Source organism: Athene cunicularia (assembly GCF_003259725.1).
Source record: "Athene cunicularia isolate RWA chromosome 12 unlocalized genomic scaffold, athCun1 chr12_part1, whole genome shotgun sequence".
In the NCBI taxonomy this organism is placed as follows: domain Eukaryota; kingdom Metazoa; phylum Chordata; class Aves; order Strigiformes; family Strigidae; genus Athene; species Athene cunicularia.
In genome coordinates, this window is record NW_020799116.1 from 5145634 (window position 1) to 5166912 (window position 21279).

The 21279-nt window shown below is 41.3% G+C and overlaps 1 protein-coding gene across 4 annotated transcripts in view; it reads left to right on the forward strand.

Moving 5' to 3' along the window:
* The first annotated feature begins 21009 nt into the window (after nt 1-21009).
* The window catches only part of C12H3orf14 (chromosome 12 C3orf14 homolog), a 32475-nt gene continuing 32205 nt past the window's right edge, over nt 21010-21279 (forward strand). The window contains exon 1 of one of the 4 annotated variants that reach the window (XM_026857215.1): nt 21010-21165. The gene's annotated coding sequence lies outside the window, so the exon portion shown is untranslated. Of the gene's footprint in view, nt 21175-21279 lie in introns of all 4 variants that reach the window. The other 3 variants (XM_026857211.1, XM_026857216.1, XM_026857210.1) reach the window with 3 other exon arrangements.

Here is a 21279-nt window from a genome sequence, read left to right on the forward strand (position 1 = left end):
TTTACAGACTTCTTCCTTACTTGCATCAAATACATGCAGAGAACAGATGCACGAGTCAGTATTTCACTGTCCCAAGCGTGCAGGAAGAATGATGCGATCCAAGGCCTGCCTTAATTAGATCTCAAATTTCCAAGCAGTGCTCAGCTGGGAACTGTCTCTCAGTCACTTAACAGTGGAGATCACCATTCCTTTCTTAATTTACTCCAACGATTAGAGAGCTGTGAGTAACCCCCTTCCCTCTTCACCACTGGTCTTCCCCAGACCGTGTGACCCTTCAAAATCCCTTTTGGAAGGGGGATTGTCTCCATTCAGAACAGGACCTCAGAGCCTGAGCTTTATTGCCAGTTCCTTTGGGTGTGCCATTCCTTAGATCTAACTCTGGTTTATCAGCAGATGTCTGCCTGGAGGAGCAGGGGCTTCCACCAAGCCACTGTCGCCTGATTTATTGTGATAACCTGCATCTACTCACAGCTCAGCTAACCCTGGAGCTGTGGTAAAAAAGAAAAAGCACTCATCTCCACGTCAGGCAGACTGGGAGGGAGGGACAGATGTTCCAAATCCTAGAGATAAAGCAGCAAATATTCCCCACGGAGCACATTAATAGTCATACCGCCCTGCTGCATCTGAGCCAAGAGCTGTCATTGAGACGGGCGCACGTTACACCATCGATGTTCAGTGTTTTGCAACAAAACCTCAACAGCTCCGCATGCCCCCTCCCGTGCTGATTCTGTGCTGAGCACATGTGTTACTTTTTTTTGTTGTTCTTGTGGGAAAACCGCTTGGGTTTGTGGATAGGTTCTCGTTCAGCTCTGCTGCCGGCCGTGAGCCACGGGGACACGGCAGCTGCCTGGGCTGGCGGAGCCTTCAGGAACAAGGCAGCACGCAGCCTCCGGAGCAACACCCGCACGTGGACAAACGACATCAATAACTGAAATTGCTTGTTGACGTAAAATTGCTGGTTCAAATCAATACGCTGTACATCTGCCTTCTTTCGTGTGGCTGCATTCTCATCTGCAATGTCCACATTGTGGCTGACTGGGGGAAAGAGGGAGCCTGGCACACAAGGTGATTAGTGATGCTGCAGTGCTAGCAGCACAGCCCGCTGACTCCCACAAAGCCCCGGAGCTCGCAGTAAGCTTCCTCCAGCCCCTGTGCCAAGGCACTGCCTCTCACAGCCCAGCACCAGCCCACAGGCAGGCTCCCGCGGCCTTGCTCGGGCAGTGACAGCAGGCGGGCAGGGACCTGCTGCCCAGCCAGTCCTGGGGCACACTGCAGCAGCAGGAGCAGCCCCATGCCCTCTGCGCGGCTCTCAGGCCAGGGCAGGCAGCTGGGGCTGGGCACCCAGGGAAGGGTCCTCTGCCCAACCTGGCTGCCTGACCTCCACGGAGAAGACGGCAGCCCCTGCACGCACAGGTAGGTGGTACGTAGCGCTTCGTAACAACAGTGTGAGAAAACTGCTTAAAAAATGCCTGTCCGGAAAGTGCCTGAAAGATGGAGCTGATGGCAAGCTGAACATGTCACCACCAGTCCCTGCAAGAAAAAGATAAACACAGGCCTGGCATGTCTAACCTAGGACCAGGTAAGGAAATCCTCCCAGCTGGTTTAAAGCTGTCTCTTTTTGGGAGGGAGAACCACTCGGGGAAAAAATGTAACCCCATGGAAGACAGGCTAAAGGAGAGCAACAGGAATGATCAGTGATCTGGAAATCCTGAACAAAGACACAATGAACTGGGACATAGTCTAGTGAAACGGTACAGAGAGATAGCCTGGGAGATGCAGGAGTGGAGGACAGGCTGTGGGGCTTTTCTCCTGGTATTTAAAACACTGCTCCTGAAAAAAAATGGTGTAATCTTCTTCCTACATCTTTAGTAAATAAGAAATAGAGCTTGAACAGCCACAAGGATGGTAGGGGTTGGGCAATGGGAACATCACCCGGGACAGTGATGCAATAAAATATTTGTCTGTAGCAGCTACAGAAATCAGGACCACCCAACCTTAAAGAAAAACTGCATTTTCATTAGTAGCAGCTCTGAGGTGGAGCCACCACCCTGCTGCTGGCCAGATCATCCTGTGCATGTACAACAAATGGGGCAGAGCTCGCTGTGGGATACAGGACAGCTGTTCCAACCTACCCTCGCCTTGAGCCAAGCTCAGCAGCAGCTCCCTACACTGCAAACACAGGCAGTGCAGCGCTTGCTCTGGGAGTCCCTGGTCCTCCTGAGCCATCTCGGTGAGCAACAAAGGCAGGAGCTGAGGAGAGGAGAAAAGCCTTGGAGAAAGTACTTGGATTCTGTGCTTAGGCTGGGGAGGAGGCCAGGCTGAGACCTGTATCCAGTGGAAATATAGAGTAAGTAGTTCATTAATACTTTGGCAACAAAGATATGATTTACCAGCACTTCCCACTACTAACAATATGCCTGAATTAATTGATGGTATCAGGAGATCCCAACTTCTTCTGTAATAAATAGCTAATGAGTTTAGCCTTTAAGGCTTCCAGAGGCTGCTAGCAGTCATGCTAAGCAGGCACAAATAATAGCAGCATTTTTATTAAATGGATTCAAATGCCAGAAGGTGTACTTTCAAGACCTTTTGCAACATAAAAATAATTTTGATCAATGCTTTGGTCCTGGTCCTATTACTTAGCCACTTCAAGCTCCATGAAGTGCTTCATGCACTGACGTGTCACCCCCACCTGCTGGCAGCTGCCTTATTGATCACTTGTGGTTTCTGTTTCCCCTTTGCTGCCAATCAATGTTTCTGATGTCTTTCTGACTTTGTAATGCTTTAAGAAGCAACACTTCACACAGCAATCTTTCCTGACACTGTGTTCAATTAATCTGACAGTCACTGGGCTCGCTTTTCTTTTCTAAAGTTGTTATCTTCCTTATGTCTTGAAATCCTTGTTTAGGATTTGACGCCTGCTTTGCTGGTGTTTTATGTTATGTTTTTTGAATTTTGAAAAGATTCTGTATTTCAGTTCCACGTCTCTTATGGGAGCAGTTTCCAATATTTCATATTTCACTGTCTTTGTGTCCGTGAGCCATGCTTTCTGTATGGCTCATAATTGCTGTCACTCCCAAACTCAAACCATGTTGGTCATATGGCCCATATCACAGGATATTCTTGCACATTATCTAATCATAAATACTTTGTTCCTTTATCTAAGGAGCTGCTGAAAGAGTGAGTTTCTGAGTCAACATCAGAAGAAAGCCATAAGGTATGTGTGTTTTGTCTTGGAAGGATAGCGTTATTGGCTGGAAGCCCAAGGCTTGATAGAAGTGAATGTGGCACAACCCTCCACCAGCTGTTTTGCTGTTTTCTTATGATCTAAATTGATGCCCCATCTGAAAGATGAGGGCCAGCAGGCTCTGATTGCACAGGCTCCTATGTAATGTAGATGCTTTTCTGCACCATTTAGGGTCTATGGGTCTCAGCTTTCTCTGGGTCCATCAGGGCATGATGGCTGCAGCCAGGAGTAAGCAGAGCACTAAAGATTTTCCCACACATGAATCTGGCCTAGGATGGGTTTGAGACAGCTGACGGCCACTTTGGGTACTGCGCCATAAAATGTATTGCTGCTCTGGTCACAAGTACCATATGTGCACAGAAGGTAATGTGTGGTCATGTCACTGGTGTGTCACACTAGCCCTCACAAAACACACCTGGGGGAACGAGACACTGAGGCAACAGAAGGAACCTCCACATAAAACACCGACACTGTAAGAAATCAGACTCTTTCTTACAGACTCTTGAAAAATATTTTCACATCCTAATAGAGAAACTGTGGCTTCTCAGCCACGCATCACACAGGCTCCAGTCCCTCCCTTACACCATCGCCAACCGCCTGCCCCAGCTCCACGTGCTGCTCCAGCAGCTACTTAGGTGGAAATAGCAGTAACATCTGACCAGCCCATTTTCTACTGTTTTACACTAACTTCACGCTGGGTAATCAGTAGGCTGTATGTGGGACATAGGTGAAGGCTTGATAGTCTGCTAGAGTAAGAAATCAGCACACCCCACAGGCACTTACGGTGTTCAGCGTGTTCTCATCCATTGGTTGAGGTGCTTCCTTCACACACACTTTTAGTGAGGCAGCAAATACTGGTGATAATGACAATTGCCATGAAGGAGGGAGAACTCAGTTTCAGATAATATGCACTTGGCACGTGGCACAGCAAGTTCTGTAGGGCACGTGGCACAGCAAGTTCTGTAGCTCAGCACCAGAGCTACAAGATGCTGCATGCCCCCTCTTTCTGTGAAAGGGGAAGGCTGAAATCCTCTTCAGTTCCTTGATGAGAAGGTAAAGCAAGGGGAGAGCTGACAACCTTGATTGCAGGATAGAATAAGATCTTTAGCATTCTCTCAGCCAATGCATGGGAGGAAAATTATGATCTCATAAAGAAAACCTGGCTGTTTTCTCTCTGCAAAAAGGTTCCTACATTGGTGCACAAGAGGGATGGAATAGGGGGGTCCTGCATGTACTAGATAAATGAGCAATTTTCTGTAACAAGGTGCTTATCAGGTTTCATCAGCAGACGATCAAGAAGAATAAGAAACTATAGAAAAACAATAAATTGAAGCCTTCATTACATGCAGGCTGATGGGACCATCAGCACCACACAGCTTTGCCCTCCAGAAATTTTTCCTAACAGGCTCAAATCATTAATGGCATTGGCTCAGTGTCAGAACTGTTGGATGAACTCTTGAGTCCAACCATCATATGAATATTCTGATTGTAAGCTGTAGTTTTAATTTAAAATATCATTTAAATGAAATATAATTTCATTCATGACACTGTGAATTGATAGTTCTAGAGAAAATCAGGTCGTGGAATGTCCTGAAAATCAGGTCGTGGAGTGTATTCAAATGCTGTGGGTGTGACTGTGACCAAAACAAATTGTTTGCTATTGTAGCTGTAATATAGCAAGGTGTGTAAAATAATGGTGGCAGAGAATAGAAGGGTTAAGCTATTTAACACTGTATTTGCTAGGTATAGAAAGGTTATCACACTTTGCAACTAGCGAAGAATGTTCTTAGTTTTGCTTAATACTAGTCTTCAAGCTGAAACACACCATTAGTGAAGGGGAGAAATATCATAAAAACTCTTAAAAGTTCAGTAACTTAGGTTATGAAAGGCTCTGCCTTTCTGAATTTTAGTGCTTTAAATAAGCTTCCTTATTACTTAAATCCAATTTTCTAGATAGCCTCTTACTTTGAGCCTGTTAGACATATGTTATGCCTTTGCCTGAAAGTCTCCTAGTGACCTGCAAATTGATTGCAGCCTGTGAAATTTGCCATAAGTAATTCTTTGCTCTTTCATTTTTTTCCTATTTTCTTTTTCTGAAATAAAAAGGATGCAGGTGCCTTGTCTACTATCAGGCTATAAATCCTGTATGCAGTTCAGAAATCCTATTGACCTCCTAGCAATGATGTAGCTCCTGAGATCTGTAGCAGTAGGCTCTTATATTATGAAGCTTAGATCACTGCATTCATTGATAATGCCACTACGTAACAAAAAACTTAAATTCTTCTCAATCTTTGTTCTTTTGTCATCATGAGTACACTCGCAATAGGCAGGGTTTTATTCATCTGATAGGTTTACATATCTCATAGTAGTCTACTGTGTAATGTATTGGGAAAGAATGAGGCGCACCACTAACTTACCTAATTGGTTTCATGCAGGATATCAGTATAATGAGTTTTACAGCATTTGTTTATCTCATTATTTGTGTTTACAATTTCCATGTGTTAAAAAATGTCCTGTATCTTTCTTGCATCATAACAGCTCCACAATAGCATAGTGCCATAGCCAGCTCTCATGTCATCTTCATAACATTTAGCCAGTCAACTGGGAGAACATTTTATGGGTGCTAGAAAGAATAACTGATTGAAGCTAATGTGAATAGATGAGCAGAGCCCTGTCACAACACAGCTGTCTGTATTTGCCAAAACTCTCCTCCTAATTCCCCAGCTTGAGTCATGGGCACCTGATCAGGTAGGGCTCAGCACCTTCCAGTCTCCACCAAAGATCAATGACTGGCCTCTGATTCATCAGCTTTAATAGTTTCTGAAACACATTGTTTTGCTGGTATCCACAGGAATAGGGAAGATTATGTATGTAACTGCCAAAAAAATATATTAAGCTGGAGTTTGTCACATAGAAGGTCTAACAAAAGGAAAAAGAATAAGCTTCAAAATGACAAGCAAAAAGAACATCATGATTTAATATAAATGGCATAAAGTTGTTCAAATTACACCAAAGTTCACAAGTAAGGAATATTAGTAGTCCCACCCTGCCCTCACTTTTTATGCCCTTATTTCTTTCAGATGATCCCTGGTTTTGTGCTCCTGCACGTAGTTGGAAGGAAGACCATGTTCCACAATATGATAAAGCTAATTTTTGCAAATGATCACAGTGTCGTAGACACATGGCACAAAATACTGACCCAGTCTAATGCCCTCCTGGGGGTTTGTTCAAAAAATTGTTTTGGGGCAGCTGTATCCCCACAGACTTTACACCATATCAGGAAATACCGTTCTCTCACAAGTAGCATAAAAACCGCCACTTCGGCTGCTTTGACCAAACATTTGTTATTAACAGGCACTTAAGCACAGCCTCAGCAATGAACAGCCCTGAGCAGGGCTGATGTCTTCCTGAGCACACAGCCCACCCCACCCAAATTATCTGCCTGAATCATCATCTCTCACCTTCTTTTCTCCCTCAGACTATACAGTGGCCCCTTTCCAAAATAGAGAGCAAAGTCCCATTATGTTATTTCTTTCTTAGCAAGTCCAAAAAGCGTGTCCCAAAAAGGTAATATTAACTTTGGCAATTGGATTCTTTGCCTTTGAAGCTCTTATTCTACATTCTGCCTGCAGTTATAGAGACTTCAATCTTTATTGATTTTCCTGTGCCACCTCTCAGCATCCTTCCTAGGCAGCATGATGCATTAACTTTCCATATAATGAATATTCCTGTTTGGTTCTGTACTCTGAAATACACCCATCTCTGAATGAGATTTCAACACTCTGCATTGCTGATTTTCAGCTGCATGCCATAGCCCTTGTTTTTCATAGGCTGGGAACACCAAAAGAGCCCTCTAGACCCAGAGGTCGTGCTTTTAACACAATCACTGTTGTATTGGGTGGGAGGAGAGCCTTTATATTTTTTAGACGAGTTCCAACAATAAAGTTATTAAAGCTATTTTCCACCTAGCAAGAAAGCTACCTGATGATGATATTGTTCCTGCCTTTTAAACTAATTTTATTTCAAAATGGTACATTTGCAGTCATCATAATCCTATTGTTGCATGTTATTCCCAGTATAATGACTGAAAATGCTATTGCTTGGGGGAAGGAATTTTTTTCTGGTTTTGTGGGTTTGGGGGTTTTTTTCTATTTAATTTTATCTATTGCCATGATATCACAAGATAAGCCAATTTATTCACTAAAATCCTTCCTATCCATTCCTTTGTTGACTTCAGTTTCTGGTCAAGGATACAAGGTACTTTTGCAAAGCAACATGAAGACCTACAGTTATTCTGCTGAAGCAAGGCTGCATCCACACAGCTAAGTGTCTGTCCAGCCCCAGTGCAGAGCAGGAGGTACCCTTGCAGTTCAGCTTCTCAGAAAAGATGAAAATATATATATACCTGTAAAGCTCTAGAGTCAGCTCCTCCACACCGGGTTTGGAAGATTGTGGCACTAAATCCATAGCCTTGCTAGGGTGGCACCTCCACAGCGCTGGCGACATCGCAGTCTTCCTGAACTGAATGGCAGCAGACCTCCAAATCAAAGAATTCCAGATATTTTTACTCTTAAGTTCTTGCTAGATTCTAAAAATTCATTTTCAATTTGTGTAAAACAGGATGACAATTGGTTTCACGCCATGTCATTACAACTATTACAGCTTAAACTGTAGCATAAAAGCACTACTTTGAGTCCCAGACTTGAGGCGATTTAGACAGTAATGAGCTTTAGGAGAGTGGAATTTTAGCCTTCCTGCAATTACAATTTTTGTGTTAAGCACACAAACCCCAAAGTCTTTCTCAGATATCCACCTGAACCTGAGATCCAAGGTGAGTATGAGGTACTTAGTGACCATGTTGGCACAGAGGCAATCACCCCACTGAGATACCCAGCTCTTCACCTCCAGTTAGAGATACAATTTGCTTGCTATGGAATAGTTATGGTGGAGAGACAACTTCCAGAAGATGTCGTTTCACATAATCCAACTCACTTGCACAGCTGTTCTATGCACTGCTGTGACAAACCGTTCTTCATGAAACCATTATTGCCTCTGCCCAGCTCAAAACCTGAGCTTCCTAACAATGCAACAGTAGAATTAAACTCCTCTCTCTCTCCTCATACGTGAGTTCTAGCTGACATGTTTCTTATTTATTTACATTTATTTTCTTATTTACAGAAGGATCTCTTCAAGCTTAAGCAAGCGCTGAAAGACAAAATAGTATTAAAAAAGTGATCTCATATTATGTGCCCATTACTGCCATGTTTTGTATTAAAGTTCCTTTTTTAATAGGTATTTTCACAAATAGGTCTCAATTGTTATCAGTGATTACAGAGTTCAGCAGGCTGATTATTACTGCAGTAGAGCATTATCTGCTGATGAGCTTGAAACCCATGTTATTCTCACCTGTTAGGTGCTCATATTATCTCTTAATAATTTATAAACTAACCTCATTATAAGGTTGTAGTATGGAGTGCAACAGATTACAGCACAAACAGGCAGTACTCAAGCACTATGAAGTTTCTCTGTGCAGCTACTCAGAGCTTCATTGTGTGTTCCTCATTTTGTCATACACTGTTGATATTCTGGAGGGCTCCACTTCTTCCTAGGACATGGTTATCAATAATCCCTGTACTGCATTTGCTCACATGGCAACTGATGTCTGCAGCTGAAGCTTAGCTCTTGCTGTTGTATCAGTATAGACAGACTTGGGAACAAGACCAGGAATTTGCTAACGGTTTTCAGAGTCACCAGAGCTCCACACAGGTCTGTGGGTCTGAGGGCAGCAGTGCCGCCACAGCTATGGGCATCTCTGCTCTCATCTCCATCTCTGAGCTGGTACCTTGAATCCTCCTTTCACAGGAGTTGTGTCTAGTGCCTGAAGATACAGCTTCACCAGTACACTAAACCGTGTTTCCTGTCCGTGTCAGCCATGCTCTTAATAGATTTATTTCACTAAAACGGCCACAACATAAAGTACTAAGCCTACTAGCAGAAGCACTTGCTGGAAAATGGCTGGAGAAACTGCCAAAGAAGGACTGGGAGTGGTTCTTTTCCTGATTTGTATGTACAGAAGATAGAAAGCTTGGAAAAAAAAGTGGTTTATGCTCAAGTCTCTCATTTTTCACAACAGTCACTTTCCAGTGCTATCTGAATAGCAAGCCAACATTTTTTTACAAAATTCTCTGTACTTGAATGTTTTTTGCCAGTTTTCTCTCACAAGGTGGAATGCAAACACTGACAACCATGAGTGCTCAGCTGCAGTATTTGACTTTGTGAAAATTAATAGCAAAGCTGGAAAGAGTAGGTTGCTCACAAAAAGAGTAGCATAGCCATTCATGGTGCATACATGCTTGTTAAAATCCATTTTTCTGAATTCATGACAGCATACCTTTCCTTGGAGCCCCTTCAGGCAGGAGATGTTCTCAGGACATCCAGGAAGAGCAGCTGGTCTGGGCAGATTCTCAAGGCAAAAATCTGGGCTTTAGTGAAGCCACTGGCAAAGTTCATTTTGACTTCAGTGGAGCCAAGATTTTACTGTCACCTTATCACTAAATCTCTTGGCTTTCAGCATTACTGCATATTTTCCTGAGCAATTTTAGGCATATCTATTTCAGTCTTCTGACAACGATATTTATGATGAATAGTTATTATTCTGTTGTAGTAGTATCCTGGGACCTTAACTCTGGACCCATGTGCATCATCAGGAGCAGTGTGTGGACGCATAATAAAGAGACAGGTTTGCTCTTTATTTATGTGTGGTACTCTTTACTTTATCCTCAGACATTTACGCAAAGAACTTTAAACTGAGGAGTAAACACAAAGATGTGGATACGATCTCTGGTTCAGGATGCGCGTAGTCTACAGACTGTCAGAGCCTGGTAAGAATTAATGTCTGTTGTTCTTTATCACTTTCCCTGGTTATCTGCTATTGTCCCTTCTTAGAAAGACGATACAGTATATTTCTGCGCTCTCAGTAATACAGATTTTTCTGCCTGTGCTATGTTGGGAAGATCTGTCTGGAACATCAGTGGTGTCATGGCAAAAAGATCTGAACCCTGCACCCTGACTGCAAATGGCTGGTTCTTTCCAAAGCACTTCTATGATATGTGCCTTATTTTTCCATAACTACAAATGGGGCTTTGTAGAACATTTTGACAGTTTAAGATGACTGATGCTATTTCTAACTTAGTGTTTTCACTGAGATTAATTTGATTTTCAGATATTTTGGCCTAGAAAGTAGGTAGTAATCTGCCTTTTAAAAATTTTATTCAAAGTAAACAAACAATTTTCCAAAGGCACATTTATTATAAATCCCAGTCTTGTGGCTGTGAGAATTTTCATTGTCTCTCTTCCTCCTCACCCCCTTATCATGCTGAGTCATTTTCTAAAAATAATCCAGTTGCTTTTCTATAAGCAAGTGAATGAAATCTAAACACAGACTACACCAGGAAGATGATGAGGAGGAAGGCATGTTACCATAACTTCCCAGCCTTCCAAGGGTTGTATTTCCTCATAGTCTTGCAAGCATATGCAATGAGACCAAACAAACAAACAAAAACTCTCAATAAACTACAGGGGAAAAGAAATCCCCCTTTTTTCTCAGAACTTGCATGGACTTTGCAAACACGGGGTTCATTAGAAGATAATTCCTTACATGGGGTTACTTATCAAGCTGAGACAGGTGCACTGAGGTTCTGCAGTAAAAGCACCTCGGCTTGGAAGAACAGGGTGGGAGGTCACAACAAGGTGGAGAGCACAACATCCTCAGATGGCTATTTCCTTTCTGCTCCATTTTAAACACTAGCAGATAATGCCCTCAGCTGAGAGGAGCAAATTCTGCAGTAGCTCCTAGTTCAAGGGCATGGTGAGAGCTGCTCCTGACACTTCCACACATCCTGGGGTCATATAGCTCTGCAGACTCCCATGGAGGATAGGGGTGCCTGGCCAGAGGTTACTCAAGTTGTGGTCCCAAGTACACTCTGTTGTACATTGTACTGGTGGCTGTTAGCCTTTAAGGTTTCCCTTGATTTGGGTATTATGCAGAGCACAAAAAAAGGCTGAAGATCATGTTGCTTTTATCACACACACAGATGCTAGCATGAGATGGTGTGGAATGACAAAGTTGATCATGAGGGGCAGCTTCTGGTCAGCATGGGTAGTGGGTATTGTTGTGAGTATCTGCTTTGGTGTGCATGCTCTTCTCCACTCCTACCACCCCGCTGGCTAAGACTGAAGGCACATGTAAAAGAGCAGTTAGCTGAAGAGCCAAAATCAATGCAGTAAAGTTGAAGTCCTTTAAGATTTCTCTTTACTGATTCACTTCGGTTCTCTCTCATAGTGCATCGCTAAAATGACTCAGTGACTGAACAGTTCCTGACTTGTATAATTTCAACTTTACTGTCCCAAATTAACTATCTCTATTTTTTAAAAAAAATATATTCATTTCCATTTCAGAATGAACTCCTATAGTTTCTTTTCTTCATGTAGTCTCTGATTTTAAATGAATGTTACTCCTAATTCTATGCTATATCTACAGTGGGAGATGTGCCCCAGAAATGACTTCTCTAGTGTCCAGAAGTGCTTGATAAATATTACTCATGTTACATTAAAAATGATCCTTTACTGTCAGAGATTAAATTTTTGTGAGGTGCTTTCATCACCTTGTGGTGATGTACCTTACTACCTTCAGCATGTTGTGTGGGATTTAGGCCACAGATAACAAAAATGCTCCCATGATCTTTTCTACAGGTAATACCCACAGTCACTCATACATGAGCAGAGACTAATAATCATTTGTTCACTTGGCTACGCGTCTTCTAGTGCAGAGACAACAGCTCCTTCTCAGAGTCTATAACAGTCTAAGAAAATTCAAAGTATATAAAAGTTATGAACTACACTTTTTAAATACAAATGGAGAAGCATAATTTTAATCAGCCCTGTTTGATTATTCCAGTTGGCACAATGTGTAAAAAGGTATCACAAATTATTTTGAGAGATTAGCCAATTACAGAGAGACATTTCCAGAGAGGAAATTTAGGGCATCTCACTAACGGCTTGATTTATACAGCAGTCCATATTTTAGCAACAGATCGCTTGATTGCTTATATAAACTGGTTTCATTTCACTTGCTTTAAATACAGAAAAATTGTAAGTAGATAAACAGTTCTGTGAATAACAGAACCAAAGACCCTGGTTTCCTATGGATTTGAGTTGGTAGGAAAAAATCCTACACAGACCATCTGACATCCAGCAAGCTCTCTTTATAGCCTTTCTTTTTGTTTGAATAGCCATCTATTTTCACAAAACTTTTAGAACAGCAGTGTCTTTGGGACTAGTAACTTTGGTGTTGAATTTGGCTCTAATCGGTCAACTTCAAAAATACACCGAAAAAAGAGAGGTGAAAGATGAGTGCATGCATGCACAGCTACATAGACACACGGAGCATAAGTGCATAAGCCTTATATAATTAGGAAAACATGTTCTTTTAAAAAAAATATAAACTGCTGTAACTCTACAGCTTTTGCCAGCCACATCCATTTTCAGAAACTGAAGAGCTAACCATCAACTGATATCCTTCTGTGATATAGTTTAATGAAGAAAATAAATTATATTCCCTAAGGAAAGCAATTTTGCTATCACTTGGAATGTACTTATTTTCTCTTTTTCTCACTGAACTTACTGCTTCATCTTTCAAAAGAAAATCTCCTTTACTACATTACTAAGTCAAAACATAAATAACCAAAAACCAAGGGTTGACCCTTTTCACGTCAATGGCAGCACTGACATTTTTACCCAGTTATTTTAAAGCCTGGACTCTATAGTGCTGTCCATAACTCCAATCACAACGAACCCTGTTCAGTAAAGCCAAAGACAGTCAGTTGGGCAGGAAAATTTGAGAATGTTGTTAGAACTTGCTATTATTTAAATATTTTAAACTGACAGCATTTGAAAACCAACTTCAAAGCTAAAATTTAAATTCACCTGCCTTTCTGTGCCTTAGGCTATGAAATAGGCTCAGACAAACAGCCAACTACAAATAATGTCATGTAGGACTTCGTAATATAAAGCTTACAGTGCTTACATTAGGAAGCCTACGCAGACAGAAAGATCTTCACAACACGGAGATACTTTGTTAGAAACATTCTCCTTCCCATGCCTGAATGGTGTAGCAATACTCTACACGCCTACATAGCACTGGTGTCAGCTGCAAGCAGGCTGGCCTGGCAGGCAAAGCCGAGCAGGCTGCAGTGGCTCTGCATTTATTGCTGACTTTCCCTCTGCAATACTATTCATAGCCAGAAGCATAGAGCAGCAGGTGACTTCGAGCTTTAACTTCCAAGTTTTCTCACAAAGACAACTAGCAGCTGATTGCAACATTGACACAGGTGATGTGATTCTGAAATTTCTGCTCAGCAGAACATGGCTGCTACAAAAGACTTGCCATGGGGAAGGTTCTGTAAGTCAGGCTTCCCTCTGAAGGTCACACAGAAAGCCATGTCTCAGACTGCCAGTCACAAAGTGATGAAGGTCTGTGTTAAAATGAATCCATGTCCTTGCTCTCTCTCCCGCTCTATCCTGTCTAGGAGACTGTCCTAGAAGTTCAACTGTCTGATGCTTAAGCACTTTCCTCAAACATTTCTGTTCAAGAGAAGCTTTATTCAATACATCCATTTGTTCTTCTGCTAGCTCTATCTTTTTGCTTAAAAAGCTTTTCTTCTCTGATATCACTACTCACATACTAGTAGAAAACAATCAGATACTCTCCCTGCTTTTTGTTTTGATAAATAAGCTAAACATTTTAATCTCTTCTCACAAAACAAGCTTGCTCCACTATCTTGATCATCCTTTCTATAGCTCTTCATTTTTCTTGACCTCAAGTGACCAGAAACACACTATAACCATCACAGCTGGTCAAATATAAGTAGAATGACCCATAACAGGTTTGCAAGGAGCTCAGCTGAACAATTCTCAAAAGAAAATAGGCATGAGATAGTCCATTTCTCCCTCCATTTGCTGATTATGGGTAAACCTGAGAAGGGCGGTTGAATTGAAGGATAGAGTATGTGCTGTAATTTGGGATTATTTATGCAGATTATTTATGTCCCTTAGAAGTATTCATTAATTTTGCTCTTACATTACTTCTATAACCCTTGCCTCTCTGCTTCCCATTCATCCATACAAGGCAAATATGATGCACTGCTATTTATTCTTTACATAGTGTTATAAAGCAAAGTGATACATTTTATGACACAGGGCTTGAGAAATTTAGATTCTGTTTGCTTTTCTTAGATTTATGTCATCAAGCTGCTTGTTTCTCTGCTTTTAGTATGGTTATTAATGTTCTAAAGGTTTTGTTACACTCTGGTTACACTCATTCATTCAAACTTTAAAACATGTCCTGAAAAACTGTTTATCAAAAGAGTATTTTGTGTTCCTAAAAAAAATGTAACATCAAAAAACAAAACAAAAAACCAAACCAAACTTCATAGAAACAAAACAGAGGGAAGAGATTAGGGAGAAAAAGATATTTGCATATATTTAAAATCTGCTATAAAAGCTACTTCTGAGGGTCTTCATTTCTTGTTACCTAACAAGATGCCATTGGACTTTTTTTTTTTTTTTTTCAGCAGTGATCAAAATTATTGAAATTGCAGTTCTGAGCATTCAGCTACTCTGAAAATCAGGGCCTATAATGGGTCAAGCTGGTCATTTCCTCTGAATGAACAATTAGGAAACATTGGCTTTGAGCAAGTTGGTTCAGACTATGAATCCACCCTGGCAGAGATGGGAATAGAACTCGGGTTTTCTGACTGACTGATCAAATGACTTGACTGTGCTATCACCAAGAAAGAGTTTAAAGAATGACTCTGAAAGGTTATTTTCACTGAATTGCTGAGTACATAAAAGGTGTTGAAAGAAAGAGTAAAACTTCTTGAAAGGGTTTAGAAATGGTTATATTTATAATCTGTTGTGGTAGGATTTTTCAAGTCCACTGTTCAGTGAAGCTAGACTGACAAATTTATTATAGTTATAAGGCTGAGAAACGTATTAGAAGAAATATAATAGAAGGTACATTTTTTGTGAAGCTTTAATAGGAACTGAAACAATTCAACAAAAGACTAAATTTGGTAAGGGGAAAAAGTCATTTATTAAATCTTTCTAAAAGGATTGACTGACCTTTCTTTAAAAAGAGTGGGCTTTTTGTAAAAAATGAAAAGCTCAACCTTCATAACAACAACCTAGTAAAAGGGTTTATTAGAAACTGGCTTCTTGTGCAAGTTCAGTTATTTTTATTGTCAATAAATGTTGGTGTTATGCAATAAGAGAAGCATTGTTGCCTCTCTAATTTCTCTGAGGGATTGAAGAAACTCATAAAAAAAGCATTCAAAATCTAAACTGAAATAAAAAATAGAACACTCCTGCTCAGGTTTGTACGGCAAAAACCAGAGACAGAAACTATAGGCTGAGAATTCAGCTCATATGGAAACTGTGCCAGAACTGTGAAGGTGGTGTTATTTCTTCTACCTCTGCTTACAGTAAAAGTCAAGCTATTAATATCAGGCATCTTGACAGTCACATAAATGCATATATTAAAATTCAAAGTACTTTTTGCTTCTGTAGATGTATCATCATTACAGAGTAAGACAATTTTAATGTAAGACCAGATGGCAATAGCATTACTTAGAATGGATAAATGTTATAGGCTGACTTGTATACCCAGTGCAAATGGACTAAACCTGAAGATGGTGTCTGTCATCATCACTAAGCAAGAGCAGACACAAAGCTAAATAGTCCAGCCCATTCAAAGTGGTGTAGGAAAGCAGCTGGAAGACTGTTTAAATAACCAGCAGTACATGCATGTGATTGGATTCACCTGAACATTAGTAGGCACTGACTTGCTCCTCAGTAAACTTGCTATGGTTTCAAATAGGAATCTCAAATCAGGCCAAAGCTGACAGGCTTCCTGTTCACATGGCAGGCAAGACTGGTCTGGAGGAACTCCAGTGAACCTCCACTCAGGTGTGATAGACATCAGCTGTGGTTGGTTTTGAAGCAGATGATCACTGATCAGATACATAATTATAGACAGCAGTCTGAGGAAGCCAGTTTCTCAGAGCTCATTGTATAAGCCTGTGGAGAAAGATACCTCTGGTCCTTCCAGAGCAACTCCAAATGCTCAGCCTCATGCCCTACCTCACTCTCAAGGACAGCTTATCTCTCTGAACTGATTAGGGAGGGAGCCTAGGAAAATCAGCCTTCTCATATATAAATCATCTGACATGACTCTTATTTAAGAGCCAAAAGGTGTATTTTTGTCCCTCTTGTTTACATGCATCCTCTTGTTGCTCTCAGGAATACGTTCTCACTGTGCAAGGGAAGAAAGATGTAGTCTGTGCGGGTAGGCAAAGTGCTGCTTGTAAGATCAAAGCTAAGCATCCCTATTCAACATACTTCAAACAGGAACTGAGAATGGTGGTTCTCCAAGTGTTTGTTTTTATTGAGTTTCCTGTGTTCAGTTTAGGGAAAACAGACAACAGGAGTTGTTTGAAATAAAGCTGTAATTTACTATCCTAACATGCTGAGAAGCAATTAGATTCAAGCTAATTACTGTAAACAGTTTTTATAATTACTTGTAAAACGTTCTACTACCTGTACTTCTGCTGAAGTCAGTTGAGGTCTGTAGATTTTTTTTTTTTTTAATAGGAGGCTTAATGTTGTTACTCAGGGGCCAAACTATTTTCTTGAAATCTTCAAAAAGAAGTAGCTATGCCACAGAAACTACTGATGGAAAGCCCCTGTTAGGGCATGTATCCCCTTGACGATACTGAATGGTGTATGAGTAAACGGTCTCAAGTATTGTCTAGGCTAGTTTATGTTTCACAGCTATATCTACGTCTACCTGGAAAGACTGTTCCAGAACCTAAAAGGATCTTTCTCAAAAGAAAAAAAAAATCCAGTAAATTGCAGCTGAACACTGATTTTCTTAGCTTTGCTCTATTTATCAGTTTTTTATCTCTACTTGAAGCATAAAGATAATCTTCACTTCTTTATGTCCTTCTACCACAACCATTATTTTTTTCTTTGACACTGGATAGAGTTTGGCCTGGCCAGATCCACAGTTCCATACTGCAATTTCACAGGCATCCAAACCAGCTGGCGTTCCACCACTGCTGTGCCCTCGCACTCACAGTTTTCATTTCTTCCTCTTTCCCACAGGTCTTCCAACTCTCATTCTGAACTTGACCCAAGGGTCTCTAGTTCCGACAACTATTTTTGCACCGGCTGATGGGTGCTCAGCCCATCCTGGTCTGTTGCTTGGGTTCTGGTTCACCTAAAACAGGTCTCCTGATGTCTGGGGCAATTCTAAGAAGCACTCACAGATTGCTCACATTAGTTTGTCTAAGCATACACTAAATGCACTGGCAATTTTCTTTCAACAAAGTGTGAATTCCACAGGTGTACCAGTCTCCCACACCAAATAAACATCTTTAGCTGCCAAATAAAGGAACGTGTTGTTGGGTTGTCCAACCATTTCATTTCAGCTCTAATCTTACTACCACATGACACTTATTTGTAACCCTGAACAGAGAACGGTGTGGGATCTTTCAGCGGCAAGGCTGAGAGCAACTCCCTGAATAACAGAAAATGAAAGAGGAACTAGAAGTCCAGTTTTGCACTTTCCAGGTTTAATGCTTTATTAGCTTGCTCCTGCACTGACAGGACATTTCCTTGCACGTCTTTGCCTTTTTAGCTTGTTGTAATTTAAAGCAGCTTTGCACAGGGCTTGTGCAGTTGATTGAAATGCTGCCAACCACTTCTGCAGCTGATAGGAAAAGCTGCCAGAAGCTGAGGTGATGGCCACAAGCTGCTCTGATGGGATTTCACGGCTCTTAAACTGTCCTGTAGGCCTGGTATATTTTACCAATGGTACCACTTAAGAAATGTTTATGAACAGATAGACTTTGGACCTCCAGGTGGATATTAAACTACTATAGCAATAAAGGCGTACTTCCAAAAGGTAAGTAAAGAAAGAAAAGGAAAGCAAAGCAATTAGAAAAAAACTACAATATATTTTTTTAAAAAGTTTTGAAGTGGTTTTGTACAAAAACCTAATTTCTTATTGTTTTTGCTTTGAAATACTCCTGTTTTAAAAACCCAATACATAAAAGCATTCAATTTTTTTAAAAAACTGACATATGGCAAAAATTGGTACTAGTAAATAAAAGCACATAAAGCTAAATCACACCATGCTAAATGTTAGTAAAAATGACAAAATAAAATACTAGCTACATAAACTACGCACAGGTGTGTAGCATATTACAAGCAAAAAACATATCTTGCAATTATAAGCCTACAGTATTTATTTCACTTGTCTGTAATTACATTTTATACATGTTTGTTTAGTAATATCAATCCAAGACATCATTTTGAGGATATAATTAACTGCATGTTAGAACAGAATGTGTTTGACTGGTTTTGTGTGTTGCAAGATATAAAAGTCTGTTAGCTGTGTTAAAGTGCCACCTAGTGTTACAATTCACCAATTTCGCTCAGAAAACCCTCCTAAATTTTCAGAGTAAAACCAAATTGAAGGGTTAAGAAAAACCTGGGGTGACAATGCCTACATTTCAGTGCTAACAGTAAAACCTTAAACCATACTTAGGCACTCACGGAGTACACAATCTCATGCATAACACTTCTGCTGCAGGCTGCGACCAAGCAACAGAGAGACTACTCTGGTGTTGAGGTGTGATTGGTGTTATGGTGTGACTGCTCTGGTGTTAAGGTGTACACTCGGTCATGTTAGCACAGTTAGGTAGTAAATACAGATCTCAGGGTCTCACTTGCAGGTATCTAGTTTTTCAGATTTTTATACTAGTGATCCAACAGTAAATTCATGTGAAGATAGAAGTATCTAATGAAGATACAGTATCTGGAGAGGAAAAAAAAACTTTTTATAAAAAACTTTTTTTTTTTTTTTCCTGTAAGATGCACAGTATAGCTGGAAACTTGGGGAGAGGGGGAGCAACAACCACACACAACACACCACAACACATATATAACGATAGAGCACCCTACAATTAGGTGCCAGTGCATGAAGTATGCAAAGAGAATGCCCTTCCCTGTGCAAGTAACTCCTGTCTATAAAGCCCTGTTTCTGCAAAGACCCTGACTTCATTGTGGGCGCTTCACAGATACAAGGAACCACCTACTGACTCTTACTAGCAGTTGTCTTTTTTTTTAAAAAAAAAATAAGTTTAAAGCTTATATTCTTGACAAGTTCAGAACTGATCTAGGTTAGGTTGCTCTTCAAATGAAAAAGGAACATTAATACTGGAAAAACTAAATGCACAGTTTATAGCTCATTAGCTATGAAGTTACAGAGTGTTTCATCTACTGTCACATAAAGCAGTCATTAAGAAATTATGGCTTCCATCCTGTCTCTGTTTCTGCAACACTGAACAATTGATAGTATCTGTAGCTTAACTAAAATGCTCTTTGCGTTCTCTTCACAAATGGCATATATAATAGCTTATGTAAACCAAACTTCAATTTGTCTCTGTTCTTTCTGAAATTCATTAGATGCTACAAGAAAGAAAGATCACCGCCATTACAAAGAACTGGTGTAGCTCAAGAGTACAATATGCAAAACACTTAGGTTTTCCGTTAAATTTAGTGAGACCGTAACCATTAGCTTTTCACACCATTAGAAATGAGGACAGACTCCTATTTCTCTGTATCAGTTATTGGAAAGTCTTATCTTTAAATCACAATGGGGGAAAAAAAAAAAAAAGAAAAAAAAAAGATTTTAAGTACTATTTATCCTAACTGCTGCAATAAGCAGGGGTAAGTTGAAAAAGAACTTCTGTTTAATTATGTCGTGAATTAGTATGAGTTTGTTGCAGAAATATAAAATCACAGAATGGAAAAAATAGAAAATGGAAAGAGCTGAAGAACCACAAGGAAAAAACTTTTGATTGGCAGTAAGAAAGGCTCGTGATGAGGCATCTTAAACACTAGGATCAGAGCACCTTTTAGAAATCACCTGTGGCTGCGAATGTGCATTAATCTACTAGGCAACAGTGGAGAAAAATGAACTTTCAGCTGCATTTGGCTTAGAATTGTTGTATGTTTTCTGCATAGGACAAAACATTCACAAAAAAAGAGGATTGTGCTTTTTGTACATTTGTGCATCAAGTGCATTTTGATGAAAACTTGATTATAAAGGACTAGAGTCAGCCTCAGTAACTGCTCAACTTTGAGGCCTGGAAGAAACTCTGCTCTCAAATATAGAGGGCAAGAGCACACCACAGGTTTGGAAACCCACGGAGAACCTGGCTGGCATTCACGGCACACTGCCCGTGCAGAAAACGTAACGCTGTGCCTTCTGCGGCAAAGCAACGACTGGCTTCAACTGTAAGTCTACCCCGCTGGAGAAGAGGAAGGCACCGGGACGGGCGGACTCTGAAGGAGCGAGGACCGGCAGCGCTAACCCCCAGCGTCACTCGGGCCGGGATCGCTCTCCCCCGCCGCACTTAGGCCGCAAAGCCCCCAGAGTTTGTTCAAACTATCGCCAGAGCTCGCGTGTGGGGGAGCGGGGTGGCTCCAGCCGTGGATCGCCCCGACCCCGGGCCCGCCATGGCGCGCGCCGCCCCCTCAGCCCTAACGGTGACGGCACGAGCCCGCCCGCCGGCAGTGATTGGGCCCGGCGACCCGTCTCTTCTCCAATCCCAGTGGCGAAGGCTGATCCTGACGTCCCCTGGTTCCGCCTACCGAGGCGCAACGGGACCAATCAGGCCCCTCGGCTGGGCTCCACCTTTCCGGCCGTCTCCATGGCAGCGGCGGGGGGGCGCAGGCGTCGCGGAGATCATGGTGGGTGGTTGCTTTCCTTTTCCAAGCCGGCGAGGCTAAAGGTAAACTAGGTCTGCGTATTCCTTTATTTTTTCTTTCCTGCCTTCTCCTCCCTCAATCCTACAGAATGGTACATTCCGACGGGCTCGCAGATCCCCCCTCCCCAATGGTAGGGC